Raw genomic sequence first — 22,093 nt, forward strand, 5'->3', positions numbered from 1 at the left:
TCCTGTGCTGTTTAATGTCTACATGAAACCACTGGGTGAGATCATCAGAGGTCATGGAGTGAGTTATCATCAGTATGTTGATGATATTCAGCTATACATCTCTATCCCGTGTCCACTCGATAAAGTAGTGGAAGCAATGTGCTGGTGTCTGGAGGCTGTTAGGGCCTGGATGTGTGTTAGTAGACTCAGACTCAACCCTGACAAGATGGAGTGGCTGTGGGTTCTGCCTCCCAAGGACATCTCCATCTGTCCATCCATTACCTTGGGGGGAGACTTTTAACCCCTTCAGAGAAGGTCTACAATTTGGAATCCTCCTCAATCCTAAAGTGACCTTGGACCATCATCTTTTGGCTGTGGTGAGGGAGACGTTTGCCCAGGTTTGCCTGGTGCACCAGTTGTGACCCTATTTGGACAGGGAGTCTCTATTCACAGTCACGCATGCCTTTATCACCTTGAGATTTGACTACTGCGATGCTCTCTACATGGGCTACCTTTGAAGAGTGTTTGGAAACTACAAATTGTGCTAAATGCAGCCGCATGATTGTTCATGAGCCTTCCTAGATATGCCCATGTTTCTCCAACACTCCATGGTCTGCATTGGCTGCCAATTGGTTTCTGGATACAATTCAAAGTGTTGGTAATGATCAGGCCAGATTGCTTGTGGGACTACTTTCTGCCGTATGAGTTCCAGTGACTGGTTAGGTCCCACAGACAGGCCTTCTCCAGGTCCTGTCAACTAGACAATATCATTTGGTGAGGCCTGGGGAAAGAGCTTTCTCTATGGGGCGCCCAGCCCTCTGGAATTATCTCCCCACAGAGATTCGCACTGCCCCACCTTCCTTGCCTTCTGCAAGAGTCTTAAGGCTCATTTATGCGACCAGCCTTGAGGCAATTAGATCTTAGTCCCCTGGCCAATAAATGTTATTTGTGATTGTTGTCTGAATGGGTATGATTGATTTTTTAACAGTATTGGGGATTTTAGATTAGTTTATCTAGTTTTATCTAGTTTCAAATCCCCAATGACTTGATATTTCTTAAGGTGCGGTTAATATTAAACGTATGCAGAAATAATCTTTTGCATCTCCTTCCACAACAGTAATTCTTAATTTGTGGTAAACATAATTTTATAACATTTTACACAGCCTATTTAATAGGTCACACAGAGAGGAAAGTATAACATTCCATATTTTTCTCTGTGATCTTTGGAATATTTCCATGCAGAATATACAAGTCTATTAATTCTCTATGAAACTGATAATTCATTAACATACATCAGCTGAAACCACAACCCCTCTCTCTCTAAGTGTATACTTCCATTGTTTGCCAGATCCGAAAACAGTTATGCTCAGAGATAATTATGTTTACATGAATTGTGAAACTAATATTCTGAATTTTTTTTCACATATTTCAAATATGAAGTTATTGTACTGATTGACTATAATAATATTGGTGTAGTCAGAAGCAGGCCATTCCTGGACATGAGAAACTGTAAGATGAGACAGACTTTCAGTGACTAACCATGTACATTACCATAAACATTATGCAAGTGTTTTAATATTGCAGACTTGCAGTATTATAATTGTTATTGATATAGCACTTTTAATTAAGCAGGTACATTGAATAAACATAACTTTGACTTTAAAATAACACTGATTTCATTGTTGTCTTGGGTAACATCTGTGAAAAAAAATCATGTACTTAAGCATGAAAATGTGCCGCTTAGACACTATACTTTTCCACACATACAGAAAAAAAAATTAGAGAGAACATTGGTCATGCATATTGAGGCACTTTATGAATTATGTACCACATAAATTATCTGTCTATTTCATTCAAAACCAGGTCTTAGATCTTAGATTTTTTTCTGTTTTCTAAATGTTATAATGGAATAATTTCTATTTTCTTTATGCACATTGGTTTCATTAGAAAGATATTCACAGAAACATTTTTGGTAAATATTTGTAATTCAAAATAAAATAATATGTTCTTGTGTGTGGAATGCCATTGTAGTGGAATTGGGCTTATATTCTTAAGGAATATAGTATATAATTTTCCTGTTGCTTCCCAGTTGCAGCATCAACAAAAAAAGTACACATGGTTTGGAGGATCTTGGAAACTTTGGGTACATGATAGAAAATACTGCTGCTACTGCTGGAAATTTAATTAATAATCAAATCAACCAGATATCTGTTCACATATATATGTAAAAAAATCCCATATGACTATGCTATAAAGAAACTGCAAGGGTAGACAGGAGCCAAATTGCAGCCAGTTTTAGTGGGACTGAGGAAATTTGGATGTGAAATGTGACAAAAAAAGAAGAAGCCCCATTGAGCAATATCTTATCCCAGAATGTACAACTATATTCTAAAGTTTGAGGATTATGTTAAAATGTTCCATAGTTTTGTAATTAAATGTATTACCACTGCATTGTAATATAGTGAAAGAAGAAAGTGCTCCATATCAAAAAATGTCTCAAAAATTCATTATAAGAAAATATTATATGCCTCCCTAGAAGAGTTTCTACGAATTTAACTCAGGATAATCCAAATCTCATTTCCTTGATTTGTTATAAACATGTTTGAAATTAGAGTACTGTACTCCTATAATAAATGTAGTAGTGTTTAACTGTAAATCCAAATCTTTCCCCCCAAAAAATAATTTATTTATTAAATTAATAAAAGGGGGGGGATATAACCAGAAAAAGAAGAGGGGAGAGGGGAAAAGATACAAATCCAATAGTTTAGAAAAATAGTAGAATTATTACATAATAATACATTTAAAAAATTGTGTCAATAATCTATTTCTCAAACTATATAGGTGAAAGGTATCCTTATTATTACCATATATAACTTATATTGTTATTTAAGTGAAGTAGTTGGAGAAAATTGAAATCTGTTTAAAGAAGAAAAGATTAAGAAATAGTAAGAGGGGTAGATCTGCGTGTGACGCAGACTTTTTAGGTGATACAACATGGTATAGTAAAAAGATAGGGGGTGTATATGTAAGATATAATAAATATATTCTTATGTGGAAAAAAGTATGAAAATTAATATAGGAATTGATAAGTAGTTGCATTGACCTATTATGTGGTGCATAAAAATTTCTGTTTGGTTTAAAGACGAATAAAGAGAGATATAATGTAAATCAAAACCTTAATATTGTTGGTTACTTTTGTTCGTTTTTGGACTATTTATAGAAAATAATGGTTTCTTTCTCAAGAGGATACAATACAAATTATTCTAATATGACAAACATGCTTTCTTTACAATTCTATAAGGAATTTTACCATTGAAGAGATAGCAATTCCATTTTCCATACAATTAGTTTGCAATTATGTGATCTGGCTCCACAATTTGTTGTAGCAGTATATCATTTCATCCGTGAATCATGGCATAAACACAATATCTTCTTTACCATTTGAAGGAAGGATAAGGATAAGAAGAAAAGCATGCATGTATTTATATGATCCCTAATATTTAATATTTGGATATTTTTATTGGTCTAAACCTTTATAATAGTTGTGAATTTTTTGCCTCTGACTCTGGGTAATTAGAGAAAGGAAATTTTGCAGAAATGAATTAATCCTGATTTAAGTTTAGGATGTCAATATCAGGGTTAGTGCTGTTAATCTTTTTGTCATACATGCCACATGGAGCTCCCACAGTGAAATGCAAGGTTGAATATCCAGAACACCCAGTTCACAAATATCATCAGGCTGGTGATCTCATCATTGGCTGCATAGCCTCTCATGGAGTTTTCATTTCTTATGCCAAAGATTTCAGAATAAAACCTCCACCCACAATGCCTGAAGAGTTTCTGTAAGGAATCCATTTTCATTTGTTATCCTAATTATGTTGGTCTTGCAGTGAATACTTGTTGTCTACTTTATACTATAGAAACAATAGCATGAAATAATGAAATTTGGGGATCTTTATGAAGAGTTGTCAATTGTATACATATATAGCATTGACTTAATTAAACAATGTGTTTAATTCTTCTAAATGCAATTTTAAGAAATGTTGCTTCTCAGGCATTTTTTTATTAGGCAAAACAGAATGTAATTACTTTGGTGCATCAATATATCTTTAAAATATATTAAACTAATATTTTATAAAGAGTACTTGTTTTACTAAAGAAAATTGGGCATTGCAGATTAGATTTCTGATTGTTTTGTCCTACCAACATCTGTATCACAAAAATTTGCTTTATGATTCATTTGCAGCTTTTTTAAAAATTCATTTTACTATCATTTTCAGTTACCGTATTTTCCGGCGTATAAGACGACTGGGCGTATAAGACGACCCCCTAACTTTTCTAGTTAAAATATAGAATTTGAGATATACTCGCCGTATAAGACTACCCCTCTTCTGACGCACATACCTTCGCTCCCCTTCTGTGCTGCGGCGGCGAGGGAAAGGAAGGGGGGGAGGAACGAGCGAGCGAGCGAGAAACAGGGTGTTGGTGGAGACGGCGGGCTGAGGCAAAGGGCTGCGTTTCCCTTCCCTCCCTCCCTCCTGCCCCCGTCCTGAATGGAAGCCCCGCTCGGCCAAGCAGCCCTCTTCTGACGCACATGCCTTCGCTCCCCTTCTGTGTTGCGGCGGCGAGGGAAAGGAAGGGGGGGAGGAACGAACGAACGAGTGAGCGAGCAACGGGGTGTTGGTGGAGCCGGCGGGCTGAGGCAAAGGGCTGCGTTTCCCTTCCCTCCCTCCCTCCCTCCTGCCCCTGTCCTGAATGGAAGCCCCGCTCGGCCAAGCAGCCCGGGATCTCCGCCACTTGCAAACCGGGCGGGCGGAGCGGACCCGCGCTCACTTTCGGCTCCGGGGACTGCGGGTGGCTACGGCGCCGAAAGGAAAAAGAAGTTGCTGAGCGTCCCTTCGTCGTAAACCCGACGGGAGGCAATGCCACAAGACGCCGTCTCCTCGAGCACTCCCTTGCCGGCCGAAAGCTCCCCGAACTCCCGCCTGTGAAGAGAAACCAAAGGGGGAAATAAAAAAACAAGGCGTCGGGCGAGCGGCAACCGATTCCGGAGCTCCCTTGCCGGTTTCATCGACGCGCTGCTGTTGCTGCTATCGCTGCCGCCTGAGGAGGCGGCACTCGAATCTGGCGTGGTGGAAAATCTGGAGGCAGGCAAAGATTTTCCACCATGCCAGATTCGAGTGCCGCCGCCTCAGGCGGCAGCGACAGCAGCAACAGCAGCGCGTCGATGAAGCCGGCGAGGGAGCTCCGGAATCGGTTGGCGCTCGCCCGACGCCTTGTTTTTTTATTTTCCCATTTGGTTTCTCTTCACAGGCGGGAGTTCGGGGAGCTTTGGGACGGCAAAGGAGCGCTCGAGGAGACGGCATCTTGCGGCATCGCCTCCCATCGGGTTTACGACGAAGGGACGCTCAGCAACTTCTTTTTCCTTTCGGCGCCGTAACCACCCGCAGTCCCCGGAGCCAAAAGTGAGCGCGGGTCCGCTCCCTCCCCCTCAATCCCGCTCCCGGCCTCCTCCCGCCCGCGGCTGTGGCTGCTGCGTATGAATGACTTCGGCACCGAATGGGCGCAGTATCCGGCGTATAAGACGACCCCCCACTTTGGAAAAGATTTTCAGGGGTTAAAAAGTCGTCTTATACGCCGGAAAATACGGTACTTTTATTTCAAACACATGGGCTATGTATCTATGTTAATGGTAGAAAGTATTAGATTTGATTGGTTTACTCTATATTGCTAAAAATAACTTTTTGTTTTTCAAAATGGAGTATTTAAAATGTGTCTTCAAGAAAGGTAAATATACCGTATTTTTCGGTGTATAAGACGCACCGATGTATACGACCCACCAAGATTTTAGCTGAGGAAAACAAGGAAAAAAGCATTCTGAACCAAATGGTGTAGTATTATATTGTTTAATAAAATACCAGTGTAGCAGAATACTTTTTACAACCATGTATACTTTTTAAAACCATGTACACTTTTTACAAACTTCAAACTTGACAGCTTCAAGACTTGTGGACTTCAATTCCCAGAATTCCTCCACCAGTCATGCTAGCTCAGAAATGGGAGTTGAAGTCCACAAGCCTTAAACCTGCCAGGCTTGAAGACCCTTGCACTCCTAACCTCTAACTCAGGGGTCTTCAAACTGACAGCTTTAAGACTTGTGGACTTCAACTCCCAGAATTCCTCCACCAGTCATGCTAGTTCAGAAATGGGAGTTGAAGTCCACAAGCCTTAAACTTTCCAGGTTTGAAGATCCTTGCACTCCTAACCTCTAACTTGTGGGTATTCCAACTTGCAGCTTTAAGACTTGTGGACTTCAACTCCCAGAATTTCTCCATCAGTCATGCCAGACTCGGTTCTCCTCCTGGTTCTCTCCCCCTACCCACCACTCCACGGTTCAGATTCAGCCCCCTTCTGCTCTAGCTGGACTTAGAACTGGCATCACTCTGCAGCTGCATGACAGCTCCAGGTTCTGAAGACATAGCAGCCACAAGTGGGAAGCCAAGCCCAGCTGAGGAAAATCTGATGAAGATTATTCACATGGGATTGGCTGTAGTGTGAGTTTGGCTGGGGGCGGCTAGCTTTCCACCAGATTCTTTTCTTTTAAAGAGAGAGAGAGTGAGTGAGAGAGAGTGAGTGAGTGAGAGAGAAAAGGGAGCAGGCAAATAACCAGCTTCTCTAGAGAAAGAAATGTGTATCTCCCATCAATTGCAGTGTAATTCTGTCTTTCTTTCTTTCTTTCTTTCTTTCTTTCTTTCTTTCTTTCTTTCTTTCTTTCTTTCTTTACATTGCAATTGATGGTAGATACACATTTCTTTCTCTAGAGAAGCTTGTTATTTTCCCACCCCCTTTTTTCTCTCTCTCTCTTTAAAAGAAAAGAACCAGGTGGAAAGCTAGCCATCCCCATCTGAACTCACATCCCAGCCAATACCTTCCTCAGAGCTTCCTTACATTGCAAGTACAGCAATGGAAAAAACCCTGCAAAGATTTAGGGCTTGGAAAACCTTATTCTTTGCAGAGAGTAACAGTGAAAGAGCTGAAAGAAACTTGCTCAGAGCAAGTCAGAGTAATAAAACAAACCTTGCAAAGACTTAGGGCTTGAAAACATTCTTCACAGAGAGTAACAATGAAAGAGCTTGGATACATTAATAGCACCTGGTTAGGGCTGGAAAGAAATATCTGGAGCAAGTAAATGAAAAAAAAAACCCTACAAAGACAGATTTTGGAATACATTCTTGGCAGAGATTAACAATGAAGGAGCTTGCAAGCTGTAAAAGCTGGGAACAACATTACCATCTGGTTAGGGCTAGGAAAAAACATTTGGAGCAAACAGAGAATGAAAAAAAAATCAAAGGCAGGGTTTGGAATACATTCTTGGCGGAAGTTAACAATGAAAGAGCTTGCAAGTGGTAAGATCTGGGAACATCATTAGCACCTAGTTAGGGTTAGAAAGAAACTTACTCAGAGTAAGTTAGAGTAATGAAACAAACTCTACAAAGATTTAGGGCTTGGAAAACATTCTTCACAGAGAGAAACAATGAAAGAGGCTGCAAGGTAAGAGCTGGGAAGATCATTAGGAGCTATTTAGGGCAAGGAAAAAAGCTACATTCAGTGTATAAGATGCACCCTAATTATCAGCCCATTTGGGTAAGGAAAAAGATGCATCTAATACACCGAAAATATGGTAAGTAACTCTAATCTTCATAAATGTATGTGTATGGCACTTTATGTTATATATTGTACATAAAACTGTGATGTATTTTAGATATTTATACAATAGGTTAAATGTGATATATTTGATGTATGAAACATAACACAATATTCATTCCAGAATAGTTCCGAAGCATTATCAACATATCCTGGCTTTGGTCTTTGCAGTAAAGAAGATTAATGACAATCCTCAAATACTTCCCAATATCACTTTGGGATTCCAAATTTTTGACAATTACTATAGTGGAAAATGGACCTATCATTCCACTATGCTCCTTTTGTACACATTGGAGAATTTCTTTCCAAACTATAGTTGCAACATGAAAAAGAAGCTGATTGCAGTGATTGGTGGACTGGATTCCCTTACTTCTCTTGCTATGAAGATTCTCCTGGATATTTACAAGATTCCTCAGGTAGGAAATACTTGTGAAGTTTCTCTTTTCTTCATTTTTTTCTCTGTTCTCTATTTTTTCTCTGTTTTTCTATTTCTATTTCTCTATACAATTCTGGAGTCTGACTAACTGTTCATCAGATTTGATGCAGCTAATCTCCAAGATAAGGAAATGTTCTTTAGCTTTTTATTTGGAGTATAATAATAAATAAAGTTTTCTTTACATTTTCATCTTCTCAGCTAGACATTCATTCCTTTTAAAGTTTTTTCTTATAATGTTCTTATAATGTTCTGTGGAGAGGGGTGGCATACAAATCTAATAAATAAAATAAATAAAAAATAAATAAATAATGTACATATAGTCAATCAAAAATCCATCAAACAATTTCAGAGATAGGATTTATACTCACAACAGAATATCTTACGCAACCAGACTTGAAATCCCAGGCTTAGAAAGCTTAGAACTACATCACCTTCGACACAACCTAAGCATAGCTTATAAAATCATCTGCTACAACATCTTACCTGTCAATAACTGCTTCAGCTTCAATCACAACAATACACAAGCACAGGATAGATACAAACTCTAAACCGCTCCAAACTTAACTGTAGAAAATATGACTTCAGCAACTGAGTAGTTTATGCCTCGAACTCACTACCTGAGTCTGTATTTTCGTCACCAAACCTACAAAACCTTACCCTTAGACTATCCACTGTTGATCTCACTTGATTCCTAAGAGGTCAGTAATGGGCATGCATATACAGCATGCCTACCGTCCCTGTCCTAATGTTTCTCTCTTATTAGTACCCATCTCATGTATATAAACATATACATATATAAAAATATATCACTGACGCTAATTACTACTAATGGCAGATGTATAATTCCATATACCAAGCCAAGAATGATTTCCCCCCCTCTTTATATAGGACTGTTTATAATGAAAAGACATATGTAGAAACACTATTGCCTCCTCATTTAGAGGAGAGAGTAGACTCTCTGGTGGAGGGGGGCAACTTTTTTTTACATCTGTGGCCTTGTGTTTTAATTTTTGTTTTAAGGGAGGTTTTGTTTATGGAAGGTTGTCTATTTGTTTGAATGTATATAGAGTGTTAGGGTATGTATGGATTGGATGAGTTTGAACAGAGAGAGAGAATTGAATGGCCTACCAAGGAGTGGGGCTAGCTGCAGACCCGAATGGATGGAACGGAGTGGAGCTCTGAGATATTCCAGATGCCTTGATTGATTGGGTGCTTCTCGGGAGCCGTAGATTCCCCGGAGAGAGATCGGAAGATCGGGAAGTCCTGGTAGCTTATGCTGAGACAGCAGTCTGGTCAGCAGACCAGAGTGACCCTGGAAAAGTGATTGGACAAGGAGATGATGCATAATGGTGGACGGAGGGTGCTCCCAGCTTGCAGTCAGTTGCAATTAACTAGCTGAATGACTTTGTGATAAAGACAGGCAAAGAATTACATGATATTCTACATGCTTTGGATAGAAGATCATTATAACCTGGGATTGAACCTCGGGAGTGTCTTATACAACAGAAGAGCCAGCAAGGAATGGAGGGGAGAGTCCCCCTCTGAAAAGCAGTGAACGGAGATGACAGCATAAAAGGAGGAAAAGAGACACTGACTAAATTTTGTTTTGGATCATGTAGAATCAGGCAAAAACCCAGAAAACTGAGGTATGAAGAACCAGTAATAGATTTTTTCATATTATATGGATCTACTACTAAGATCTGCTACCAAGGAGCACATAACATAAAAAAACCTTTAAAGAACTTTATAGAAGCTGTTAAATTAAAGAACACTGAGTCATATTGAAAGGCTTACTGAAAAGAAACTTCAATTTAGGACTAGCAGGATTAAAAGTAAGATTAAGTGTGATTGGACTACTGGTTATTTTGGACTGAGATAAAACTTTGATTAGTCAATTGATTTTGATCTGGTGTGACTGGGGAGGAAAAAAACTTGTAAGAACTGAAAGAATTGAGAACTGAAGGGATTGTTTTGTATTGGAAATAGGAACTGACTGGACTAAATGAAATGAAATGGACTGATTGACATCTGAAAGTGTTTCATTTGTTTATATTTGTGTACATGCTTATGGTCTGATTTTCTAATTGTTGAATTTTCTGACTTCTTATAGAAAAATGAATTAGAATTGATTAACTGATTAATTTAACATAAATAGCATTAATATATTTATTAGCATAATTAGTAATATATTGATATTTATACTAGTTAAGAGAAAAAACTACTGACTAGATATTTGCATTTGAGCAATTGTATATTTATATTTATACATCCTATTTATATTTGTACATACTAAAAACCATATTTTGATATAATATAGAGCTGTAACACAAATCAGATTATAAAATATGGAGTTAGACCAATTTATAGAAAGGAAGCAAGATAGGAGATTAATAGAGTTATATTGTTTTTATATTGTTATTGAATTGTGGAGAAATATAAGGAAAAGAGTACTAAATTGGAGGGATGGTGGAAGTGGTGCAGCAAAATGATGAGTGTATCTAATCCAACAAGGCTTGGGTCAGTAAGAAGATCAATTAATCAATCATTATCAGTGATCCCCAGGCCCTCAACACGGAGATCATTAGATGATATGATTTAAGGGAGAGATCCAGCTCATTTAAAGATTTGCAGGTGATGCTCTTAAAAATGCAAGAGAATATGAATAAAAGTCATAATGACATTAAAAAAGAAATTGGAGAGATCGGAAATGACATGGGGAACTTAAAGAGAGAATACAGAATATGGACAAAACCCCCCGAACAATTTCAGCAACAAATATTGAAAAATGAACAAAGGTTACAAGAGATAGAAAATAAAATGGATGCTGAACAAAAAAGACTAGATGAAATGAATACAAGACTGACCCTACCCAATAAGGAATTAGAAAATACGGTTTCTCTTCTTGAAACTGAAAAGGCCAACCACTATCTATGTTTCCAGAATTTAAGAGAAGTGGAGAAGATCTTTCAGAGATTATGTCATAAATTTTGGTGAAAGTGTTAGGCACCGGAAAAAAGGAAATGCTCACTGAGATTTATGAAATTTACCACATTCACACTACGCAAAATGTCACAATATCCCCAAAGAAATCCATGTAAAATTGGTCAAGAAATTAATCAGGGATGAGATATTACACAGGGCAAGGTACGATCCAATTGAATATAAGGGAAGACAGCTGGCAGTTTTGAAACAGGTGCCAAAAAGAATTAGAGACCTTAGGAAACCCTATTTCTTCTTCACATCAAAACTAATATGACATAATGTAAATTTTAGATGGTTGGTACCAGAAAGAATTATGGTCTCTTGGGAGGATAAAAGGGTGAGAATTGATTTAATGGAAAAGGCAGAAGAATTTTATTATAAAAATTTTGGGGGAGAACAAGAAATAGAGGAAAGGGAGATGAGAGCAGAAAGTGAAAGAAGTAAAATAAAGATGAAAGGTATGAGACAGAAGGAAGTATTAGATAATGAAAGGCAAGAAGAGGTGATAGTGGTGATAGGAAGAAAGAATAATGGAGATGGCAGGATAGGAGAATCAAAGGAAGTCAGAAGTACTAGGGCGGTTAGCCCCAAATATAAGTAAAGTAACGGGACAAAGATTAGAAGTATATTCTGTGAATGTTAACAGATTAAATGCACCACAAAAGAGGAGGAAATTGTTCAATCAATTAAACAAAAAACAATTATACATAATAATACATAATAACATTTCAAGAAGTACACATTAAAAAAATGACATAAATATTTGCTATGGAAAAATAAACTTGGGTAATTATTTTCATCACCCAATTTGCACTGAAAGATGTTAAAGAAAATGCAGGGCATCCTGCATAAGCCACACCCACAGTGTGGTAGTAAAAATTTTGGTAGCCCTTCACTGAATAAAAGTATATATACAGATAGAGAAAATAGAAATAAAAACTAACCTAATCATAGATCATAATGCGATCAGTATGAGTTGGAAAGGAAAGCTAATAAAAAACATGATGGACACTAAAGAGGTTGATAATCAAACACCAAAATTTAAACAAAAAATGAAAGATTTACTGTACAACTATTTTTCCAAACCCATAAAAAAGAGCAAACTAGTTTACAAAATCTATGGAATATAACTAAAGTTATAATAAGAGGAATGACACTTACTTACATGGCTAAAGAACAAAAAGGAAAAAGACTAAATAGGGAAAAGTTAGAAGAAGAATATAAAAAACGAGTAAAGGAGCTACAAGAAGAACATGACAGGTAAGAAAAGAAACAGCAGATGATATTAATAAAACACAAATTGAACTTATTGGAAAAGGAAGAATTAGCATCAGCCTATGTAGGTTTCAGCTGCCAATGGAAGTCCGGAGGCAGGGATTCCCAGTGAGGGGAGGCTCAGGGAAATCCCAGCGCTTCAGGGCATCCCAGCGGCAGCAGTGGCTCAAGTTCGTAAGGTGAAAATAGTTCAGAAGAATAGGCAAAAAAATCTTAAACACCGGGTTCATATCATGAAAAGTTTGTATGAAGAGGGGTTTGTAAGACGAGGTATCACTGTATGAGCAAATTACCATAGAGATACACGGACTGTTTTCTGCAATCTCTCTGATCACCATATGCATACTACTCTTTTTTTATTATTTTGTCTAAAATAAAGTTTTTTCCCTTTTATTCTCCTGGAAATTTTTCTAACACTGAGCAAACTAGATTGTTTCCATTCACAGACCATATCTCAAAGATAGTAGGAAAGAATAATGGGTAGAATTAGGCTGCTCTTTGGCTCCAGTGGAAGGATCTTGCTATGGACTATGTTAAGGAATTTGGGCTAGTGGGCTCAAGGAGAATAGCCTTTTTTGCTGTGGCCCCCACCTTGTGGAACCTTGTACCATATTCTTCCACACTCCTGGCCTTAAAAATACTTTAAAATTTGGCTTTGAATATTTGATTTGGAATATCATAGCCTTTTTAAAAAATTGATTGTTGATAGGGAGAAAAGAAGATCTCACTCCTTGGCCATCTATCTCTTCAGTCTTAGTTTTCATATAACTCTTCCTAACATTAATTCTTTTGATATTTAACTTTTTAAAGTTTGAAAATGTTAGACAAGTAGCATATAATTAACAAATAAAAATACGGAAATATTCCCTTTCCCTTTTCATACTTCCAGCGCAAGTTTAGTATTCCTTGAAACATTTTAGACAATTCAAACATTGATATATATTTTCAATACATAATTTAATAAAAGTTATCTTTTTATATGACACAAGGTAAAATTTAACTGCACTTTGCCACATTTTCTTCCATATTCCCATATTTATATAATTTGTATAAACTGTCCATTTGTACATATTAAATTTGTCTTTCATCTTTAACATATCTCACCTTTATGGATCTCTTTAGCTCACCTATAGTTCCACTCCAGTGATGAAGAACAAATCTCCTGGTCTTCCCTTTTATCAGATGGTCCCTAGGGAAGAGCTTCAATATGAGGGGATTCTGACTCTACTTCTGCACTTCAGATGGATATGGATTGGGGTGGTGATTATGGATAATGAGAATGGAGAAAGATTTGTGCAAACTGTGTTTCCCATGTTTTCTCAGAAGGGTGTCTGTCTTGCTTTCATACAAAAAATCCCTGTTGTAACTTTTATTAGTGATATTTTTGAGATGCTACATAAAGGAGAGAAGATTTATGATGCTTTGATCAGTAAAAAGGTTACAGTGATACTAGCCTATGGCGAATCTCATTCCCTGGGCTTGTTTAGATTTGTATCTTATCTATCAGATGAAGATGTAGACAGTAAACCTCGGAAACCCCTAGGCAAAGTATGGATTACTACAGCTCAAATGGAGATTAGTTCCTTTGGATTTCAAAGATATTGGGATTTAGAAATTTTCCATGGAGCTTTAGGTTTTGCATTTCAATCCAATGATATGTCTGGATTTCAGCAGTTTATTGAGAGTCGAAGTCCTTCCACTATTAAAAGAGATGGCTTTTTCAAAGGCTTTTGGGAGCAGGTCTTTAACTGCCGATTTCTAGGTATGTTTATTAATGAAGAAGTGGAGAATATTTGTACTGGGCAGGAGAAACTGGAGAGAGTCCCTGCCCTCTTTTTTGAAATGTCCATGTCTGGATACAGCTACAGTATCTACAATGCTGTCTATGCAGTTGCCTATGCTTTACATGCTATGTCTACATCTGGACTCAGACACAAAACAGTAATGGATCGTGGACTACAGATTCATTCATTTTGGCAGGTAATGAATCTTAACTAAAAAACCTGGCAATTATTTGCTTTTCTTTTTTGATCTCATGAAATTATTTCAATTTAATGGAGTCTTGAAGTTTCCATTGCTGGTCTTTGTGGCTCCTCTTTGTTCTAATACACTTCCCCAACCTTTCCAGGTTTGTAGCCCAGCCAGAGTGGTTGATGGTTCCATGTGAGTCAGCCCGCAAGAGCATGCATGTGCACAGCTCCATTTGCAAGAGTGGCAGGCTAACCTGACATTTTGGTGGCCTGATTCCAAACAGCTCAGGATCCAATAATGGGCCATGGCCCAGGAGTTGCTGACCCCTGCACTAAAGCAATAATAATTGATAGTTTCTAATGTATGTGATCCTGTGTAATACATGGACTATTATGTTTTGATTTCCAAAAGACATACCTAACATTCTGCTTTATTCTAGCAATCAGACATTGTCCACAGGATTTATTAGCCATTGAAACAGTGTTTACTTGCACCTGACAGAATTCGGTGCAAAGAATGTACCAAGAATAGGGAAACTATGGAATTCATTTAAATAATAAATATCCTTTCAACGAATAACTAAAGGCATGTTATTTAAATATTGAAAAATACCCTTGATCATTTGATTTGTAGAGGTATTGCCTTTTCATTTCAATTTAGCTTCCTAACTTTTTGAGACGTATCACATTTAATAACAGTATTGGGGAAAAAATGGCTTTTGATCAAGATGGCAATTTGCTAGCTGGATTTGATGTCATCAATTTTATTTTCTTGGAAAATCAGACAGTAGTAAAAATAGGAAGGATAGATCCACATTCTCCTCCAAACAAAATGTTAATTATCAAAGAAGATACCATATCATGGAACAGCTGGTTTAACCAGGTAGGTTCCGGAAATTGACTACTGTACTTGGGATGTTCTTTTCCATGTGTGACCACTTTATCTTAACTATTATTTTAAATCCTAATTGAATTATGAAAGTGATGCAAGTTCACTTGCTCTACAGTTCATAGGAATTGGTGTATAATGGTTGAATTAAATTCATAGTTAGAGTAGTTAAAAATCACATTTAGATGACAATCAATTTACCTAAATCAATTAAATAAAAAGTACTGATATAGGCAAACCAGGCACTATTTGAAATGAGTCAACAGTATGTAATTCTTTTAATTTTCATACTGTTTTGCTGAATGTATTCCTGGGTATAACCAGGACTAACAATTAATAATATCAGAGTTGAATAATATTAAATATACGTGAGTTCTTCCCAAATTTTCAGAAAAAGAAAACCTAGAGTAGTTTAGTTCCTCTGATTTACACTGAATTTTTTCTTTGAGCAATCAAGGAAAAAATAATAATATTTAGTTTCAAAATGTAAATAGAAATCAATAAAAATAATAAACAGTATACTAGAACTGGGAGAAATCTTGGAGATCTTGCAATTACCTTCCTATGCTCTGTTATCCCTAAAGCTTTCTCTGCAGATGGTCATATTAATATTGGTGCAAGTCCATAGCATCAGAGGGAAGCTTTTATAATGATTTTTTAAAAAATAAAATACAATTCCCTATTCCGGTTTACAACTTTGCTTATTGGGAGTGGTGGAAACAAGACCAAATCAAATCTGCTAGCTGTAGAAGTGCCAGCTATTAAAGCTCTATGTAATTTCTTTTGTGGATGAGCCCTTCCTCATAGACGTATTTTCCAGACTACTCTCAAACTTCTTCTTCTGTACATTTGTTGATAATCTTCTTCAAATATCAGTATCAGAACCAATCACAGGATACAATCAAACTAGAATAAAATTGGTACATTATTTTTCTATTATCTGTATGTTGAGTATCCCTTAGTATAGACAAGAGAATTATTATGCCTGTTTTCTTTCTTCATGCAAACATAATTATCCTGCCGAGTCTATGTCCAGTGTAATAGTTTTAGTACAACATGTCTTATAAAAGAAATACTTTCTTGATCATATTCAAATATAGTGATATTGGAATATTTATTTATTTTTCTTTTTACTTATCATTCTTGAAAATTGAAATAGCCTTTTATCAATAGCTTTTTTGACATAGTTTGTTGAGGTTATTAAAACAAAACTAACTATATTATATAATATTATAAAACTATTACAAAATATAATCTATGAAATTTAAGTGGCAATTCAATATTTTAAGATGTTATTATTAGTAGAAATAATCCCTTAAGACATGGATATACTTTATGGTTGACATAAAATACAGGATAAAAAGCCCCCTAAAAGCAATGCTTATAAAGAAAATCATTTTAAGACTATAATGTATGTTGTTGATTTGTTTCTTTGCAAGCTAGTCACAGCCCATTTCTCTCTGTACCCCAAGCTGTTATCCAGGATCTAGTAAACAAACCATAGAGGGTAAACCATTCTGCTGCTACTCTTGTAACCCATGTCCAGAAGGAAAAATTGCAGAAACTGAGGGTAAGAATATTAGTCAGTCTGTCTCTTCCAGAAAGATATACTGTTTGTCAATGTGTAAAGCAGTCTCCATTGCCCCTCCCCCCTTCCCTTCCTCTCTCTCCTCCTCCCTCTCATCCTCTCCTTTTCTTTGTCTTCCTTCTCCCGATTAAAAAAATGCATTTAAATCAGAGATACAGTTTATCTTTCTCTGGATAACTGCCTATACCAGTGATGGCGAACCTATAGAATGTGCCACAGGTGGCACAGGGAGCTATATCTGCTGGTGTACAAGCCATTGGCCTAGTTCAGCTTCAATGTGTAAGTGTGTGTAGGCCAGCTGATTTTTGGTTTGCCTGGAGGCTCTGGGAGGGCATTTTCAGGTACTGGAGAGTCTCTGGGGGTTGGTGAGGGAATTTTTGCTTCTGGAGCCTGAGGTGGGTGAAAAATGGGCCTATCAGGCCCATCAGAGTTTGGAAAATGGGTTGTTTCAGGCCTTTAGAGGGCCTCCGGGAGGTGGGAGAGGCCATTTTGGTCATCTATAGGCATTGAATTATGGGTGTGGGAACTCATGCATGTACACGCACATTTGCTTTCAACAACCAAAGAAAAAAAGTTTGCCGTCACTGACCTATATCAAACTAAGTTCCTAAATATTTTACAAAAATAATGATAACTGTGGGATTTTATAAACTTTATTGATAAGGACTCCACAACTAGAGAGGAAAAAATATCTTGAGATCTGCTGTATGGCTTCGATAAAACATTTGATAGCCACAATTCCATTCCCTGTGATGGGAAATTTTTTTGTGTGGTGCTTTCAAATAAGAGTATATCGATAATATTATTGCTCAAATAAGAGATATGTATGCTGATTTCACATACCTAGCCATAATTAAGACAATTCTTTTCTACTTGGAGTAAAGTGTAATGTAATCTTTAATCCTATATAATATTATAAACATTTATGAATCCATATGAGTTTCATGATACATTCTTTCCATTTCAGATCTGAATGACTGTTATGATTGCACAGAGGAAAATTATCCCAACAAAAAGCAGGATTCATGTATTCCCAAAGATATAAGTTTCTTGTCATATAAAGAACCTTTGGGGATCACTTTACTCTGTTTTTCTCTTTTCTTCTCAACAATCACAGTTCTGGTACTAAGGACATTTTTGGTGCATCACAACACTCCCATTGTCAAAGCCAGCAACCGGGATATCACCTATATTCTCCTTGTTACCCTTGTGCTCTGTTTCCTTTGTGCATTGCTATTCCTTGGTCAGCCCAATCAAGTGGTATGTCTTCTCCGACAAACTGGTTTCAGCATCATCTTCTCTGTAGCTGTTTCCTGTGTTCTGGCCAAAACTCTGACTGTGGTCCTGGCTTTCATGGCAACCAAGCCAGGAAGCAGGATGAACCAGTGGGTGGGGAAAAGATTGGGCTATGTTCTTCTTTTATTTGGCTTCTTAATTCAGGTTGGGATTTGTATTGTATGGCTGTCCATCTCTCCTCCTGTTCCAGATGTTGACTTGCATTCAGAGCCTGGAAAAACTATCCTACAATGTAAGGAAGGGTCCATTATTATGTTTTACTTTGCAAGGTGTTATATGGGCTTTTTGGCTATGACCAGTTTTATAGTTGCCTTCTTTGCCAGGAAATTACCAGATAGTTTTAATGAAGCCAAGTTTATCACTTTCAGTATGTTGGTTTTCTGCAGTGTTTGGATATCCTTTGTTCCAACCTACCTGAGTACAAGGGGGAAAAACATGATGGCTGTGGAGATCTTCTCAATGTTAGCCTCAAGTGCTGGGCTGCTAATCTGTATCTTTTTTCCCAAATGCTACATTATTTTTCTGAGACCAGACCTTAACAAAAAGGAAATAAGAATAAAAAGAAATTGCTGAATGTAGTCAAACATTTTGTTTTGATCTGATACGCACATAGAATATTTGACTAAATTGGAAAACATAGTCAGAAAGTTATATTCTCCATTGTTATTCCAAATTGAAAGAAATACTAATAAATTATAATATAATAATATAATATAATATAATATAATATAATAATATAAAGTATAATACAGTGATCCCCCGGTTATTGCGTCCCCGACCATTGCGAACAGGGTAATTCGCGATTTTTCAACCCGGAAGTCAAAATACCATCTACGCATGCGTGCCCTTTTTTTCTATGGGCACGCATGCGTAGATGGCAACCGGGAGATCAGCTGCTGGGCAGCTTCCCTGGGTCTTCCCCCTCTTGCTGGCATCAGCGAGGAGTTTCCCCACCGCCCACGCAAACTCCTCGCTGCCGCTCGCCCGCCCTTCGCCTGCCCACGCCGTTCGCTCCCCCTCTTGCTGGCGGGAGGGCGAGAAGCCCTCCCCAGCACCCGCTCGCCCGCCCTTCGCCCTGGCGGAGAAATTCCAGCCCCCACCTGGTCCCGCCCGATCCTCCTCCCTGAGGCAGCTCGCCCTCCCATGGCCGCTTCCTCCACCCTCCATCGCAAGCCCTCGCCAGCGCAGCCAACGCGCGCTGCGATCTTCAAGCCCGGCTCCTTTCGGCCCAGCATCCCGGGCCAAGCGGCTGCCTTCCGTGACTGAGCCTGGCTGGCCCGGAAGATCGTAGCGCGCGTTGGCTGCAGCGGCGGCGACATTGCTGCCGGCTTGCCTTCGCTCGCCGCGCCGCCCCCCAATCTTCGGCTCCTCAGCGGCGAGCGAGCGAAGCCAAGCCGGCAGCAATGTCGCCGCCGCTGCAGCAGCCAACGCGTGCTACGATCTTCCGGGCCAGCCCGGCTCAGCGGATCAAGCCCGGCTCCTCTCGGCCCAGCATCCCGGGCCAAGCGGCTGCCTTCCGTGACTGAGCCTGGCTGGCCCGGAAGATCGTAGCGCGCGTTGGCTGCAGCGGCGGCGACATTGCTGCCGGCTTGCCTTCGCTCGCCGCGCCGCCCCCCAATCTTCGGCTCCTCAGCGGCGAGCGAGCGAAGCCAAGCCGGCAGCAATGTCGCCGCCGCTGCAGCAGCCAACGCGTGCTACGATCTTCCGGGCCAGCCCGGCTCAGCGGATCAAGCCCGGCTCCTCTCGGCCCAGCATCCCGGGCCAAGCGGCTGCCTTCCGTGACTGAGACTGGCTGGCCCGGAAGATCGTAGCACGCGTTGGCTGCTGCAGCGGCGGCGACATTGCTGCCGGCTTGCCTTCGCTCGCTCGCCGCTGAGGAGCCGAAGATTGGGGGGCGGCGCGGCGAGCGAAGGCAAGCCGGCAGCAATGTCGCCGCCGCTGCAGCCAACACGCGCTACGATCTTCCGGGCCAGCCAGGCTCAGTCACGGAAGGCAGCCGCTTGGCCCGGGATGCTGGGCCGAGAGGAGCCGGGCTTGATCCGCTGAGCCGGGCTGGCCCGGAAGATCGTAGCGCGCGTTGGCTGCTGCAGCGGCGGCGACATTGCTGCCGGCTTGGCTTTGCTCGCTCGCCGCTGAGGAGCCGAAGATTGGGGGCGGCGCGGCTCTTTTAAAACATCGCCGCTGACATGGGGGGCTTGCTAGCACCCCCCCAAACCTTCGGGGGGGTACTAGCGAGCCCCCAATGTTGGCAGCGATGTTTTAAAAGAGCCGCGCCGCCCCCCAATCTTCGGCTCCTCGCTAGCGCTGCGGAAGTTTAAAACACCATCTGCACATGCGCAGATGGTGTTTTTACTTCCGCAGCGCTACTTCGCGAAAACCCGCTCGTTGCGGGGGGTCCTGGAACGGAACCCTCGCAACGAGCGGGGGATCACTGTAATTAAAATAGTTTAGTATTAAAAGGTAAATTACACTCAACTTTCCAAAGTGAAGTATACAGTAATCTACGTTTTACTTTAAGATCATTCTATGGTTGCTTTTGTTTTTCATTTTGGGGTTGTTGTTGGGGGATTTTTTGCTGTTTTTTATGTTTTACATGTCTTCAGAAATGAACGTTGAATGAGTGGATACACAATATTATTTTCAGTCTTTAGGAAAAGTTGGTTTTAATGGATATAAGGCAAAATACGTATTATATGTATTTAATAATAAATTACAGTAATCGTATACATATACAGTATTTAATCATTAATTACAGTAGTAATCGATCTAAAGTAATAGAATAGAATTCTTTATTGGCCAAGTATGATTGGACAAAGGAATTTGTCTTGGTGCATATGCTCTCAGTGTACATAAAAGAAAAAGATACATTTGTTAACAATCATGTGGTACAACACTTGATTGTCATAGGGGTCAAATAAGCAATGAAGTAACAATCAATATTAATAAAAATCTTAGAATACAAGCAACAAGTTACAGTCATACAGTCCTAGGTAGGAAGAAAAGAAAGATAGGAATGATGAGAATAATAGTAGAAATAGAAGTGCAGACTTAGTAAAAATTTTGACAGTGTTGAGAGTATTATTTGTTTAGCAGAGTGATGGCATTCGGGAAAAAACTGTTCTTGTGTCTTGGTGTGGAGTGCTCTGTAGTGACGTTTTGAGGGTAGGAGTTGAAACAATTTGTGTCCAGGATGTGATAGGTCAGTAAATATTTTCACTGTTGCCTTTTTGACTTGTGCAGTTCTTCAATGGAAGGCAGGTTGGCAGCAATTGTTTTTTCTGCAGTTCTGATTATCTTCTGAAGTCTGTGTCGGTCTTGTTGGATTGCAAAACCAAACCAGACAGTTATAGAGGTGCAGATGACAGACTCAATGATTCCTCTGTAGAACTGTATCAGCAGCTCCTTGGGCAGTTTGAGCTTCCCTAGTTGGCGCAGAAAGAACATTCTTTGTTTTTTATGATGTTTTTTATGTTAGGTGACAATTTTAGTCTGATAGAACCTAGAAATTTGAAGGTCTCTACTGTTGATACTGTGTTGTCTAGTATTGTGAGAGGTGGAAGAATGGAAGGGTTTCTCCTAAAGTCTACCACCATTTCTACGTTTCTGATTGTGTTCAGTTCTAGATTGTTCCGGTTAGTTGTTCAACCTCCCATCTATATGTATCTCCCATCTAATTGTACTATTCAAAGTACAATGGCACTGAATGATGTACAGTGCATAATAATTCACATTTTACTTTAGGGTCATTCTATGGTTGTTTTTAGCTTTGTCTTGGTTTTTTGCTCTTTGTATGGTTCTCTTGTCTGTGGAAATCAACTGTGAATTGATATTATTTTCAGTCTTTAGGAAAAGTTGCTTCTAATGAATATAAAGCAAAATGGAAATTACATAAATGATTTCCAGGTGATAATCAACCTAGACCATTCAAAGTTATAATGATACTGTACAAATGATAGCTAGCACAGGAAGTTATG

General features: G+C 39.1%; 1 pseudogene; it reads left to right on the forward strand.

Moving 5' to 3' along the window:
* Window positions 1–6,432: 6,432 nt before the first annotated feature.
* Window positions 6,433–18,692, forward strand: LOC139155287 (vomeronasal type-2 receptor 26-like; annotated as a pseudogene).
* The last annotated feature ends 3,401 nt before the right edge of the window (window positions 18,693–22,093 follow it).

This window comes from Erythrolamprus reginae, unplaced genomic scaffold (genome assembly GCF_031021105.1).
Source record: "Erythrolamprus reginae isolate rEryReg1 unplaced genomic scaffold, rEryReg1.hap1 H_1, whole genome shotgun sequence".
In the NCBI taxonomy this organism is placed as follows: Eukaryota; Metazoa; Chordata; class Lepidosauria; order Squamata; family Dipsadidae; genus Erythrolamprus; species Erythrolamprus reginae.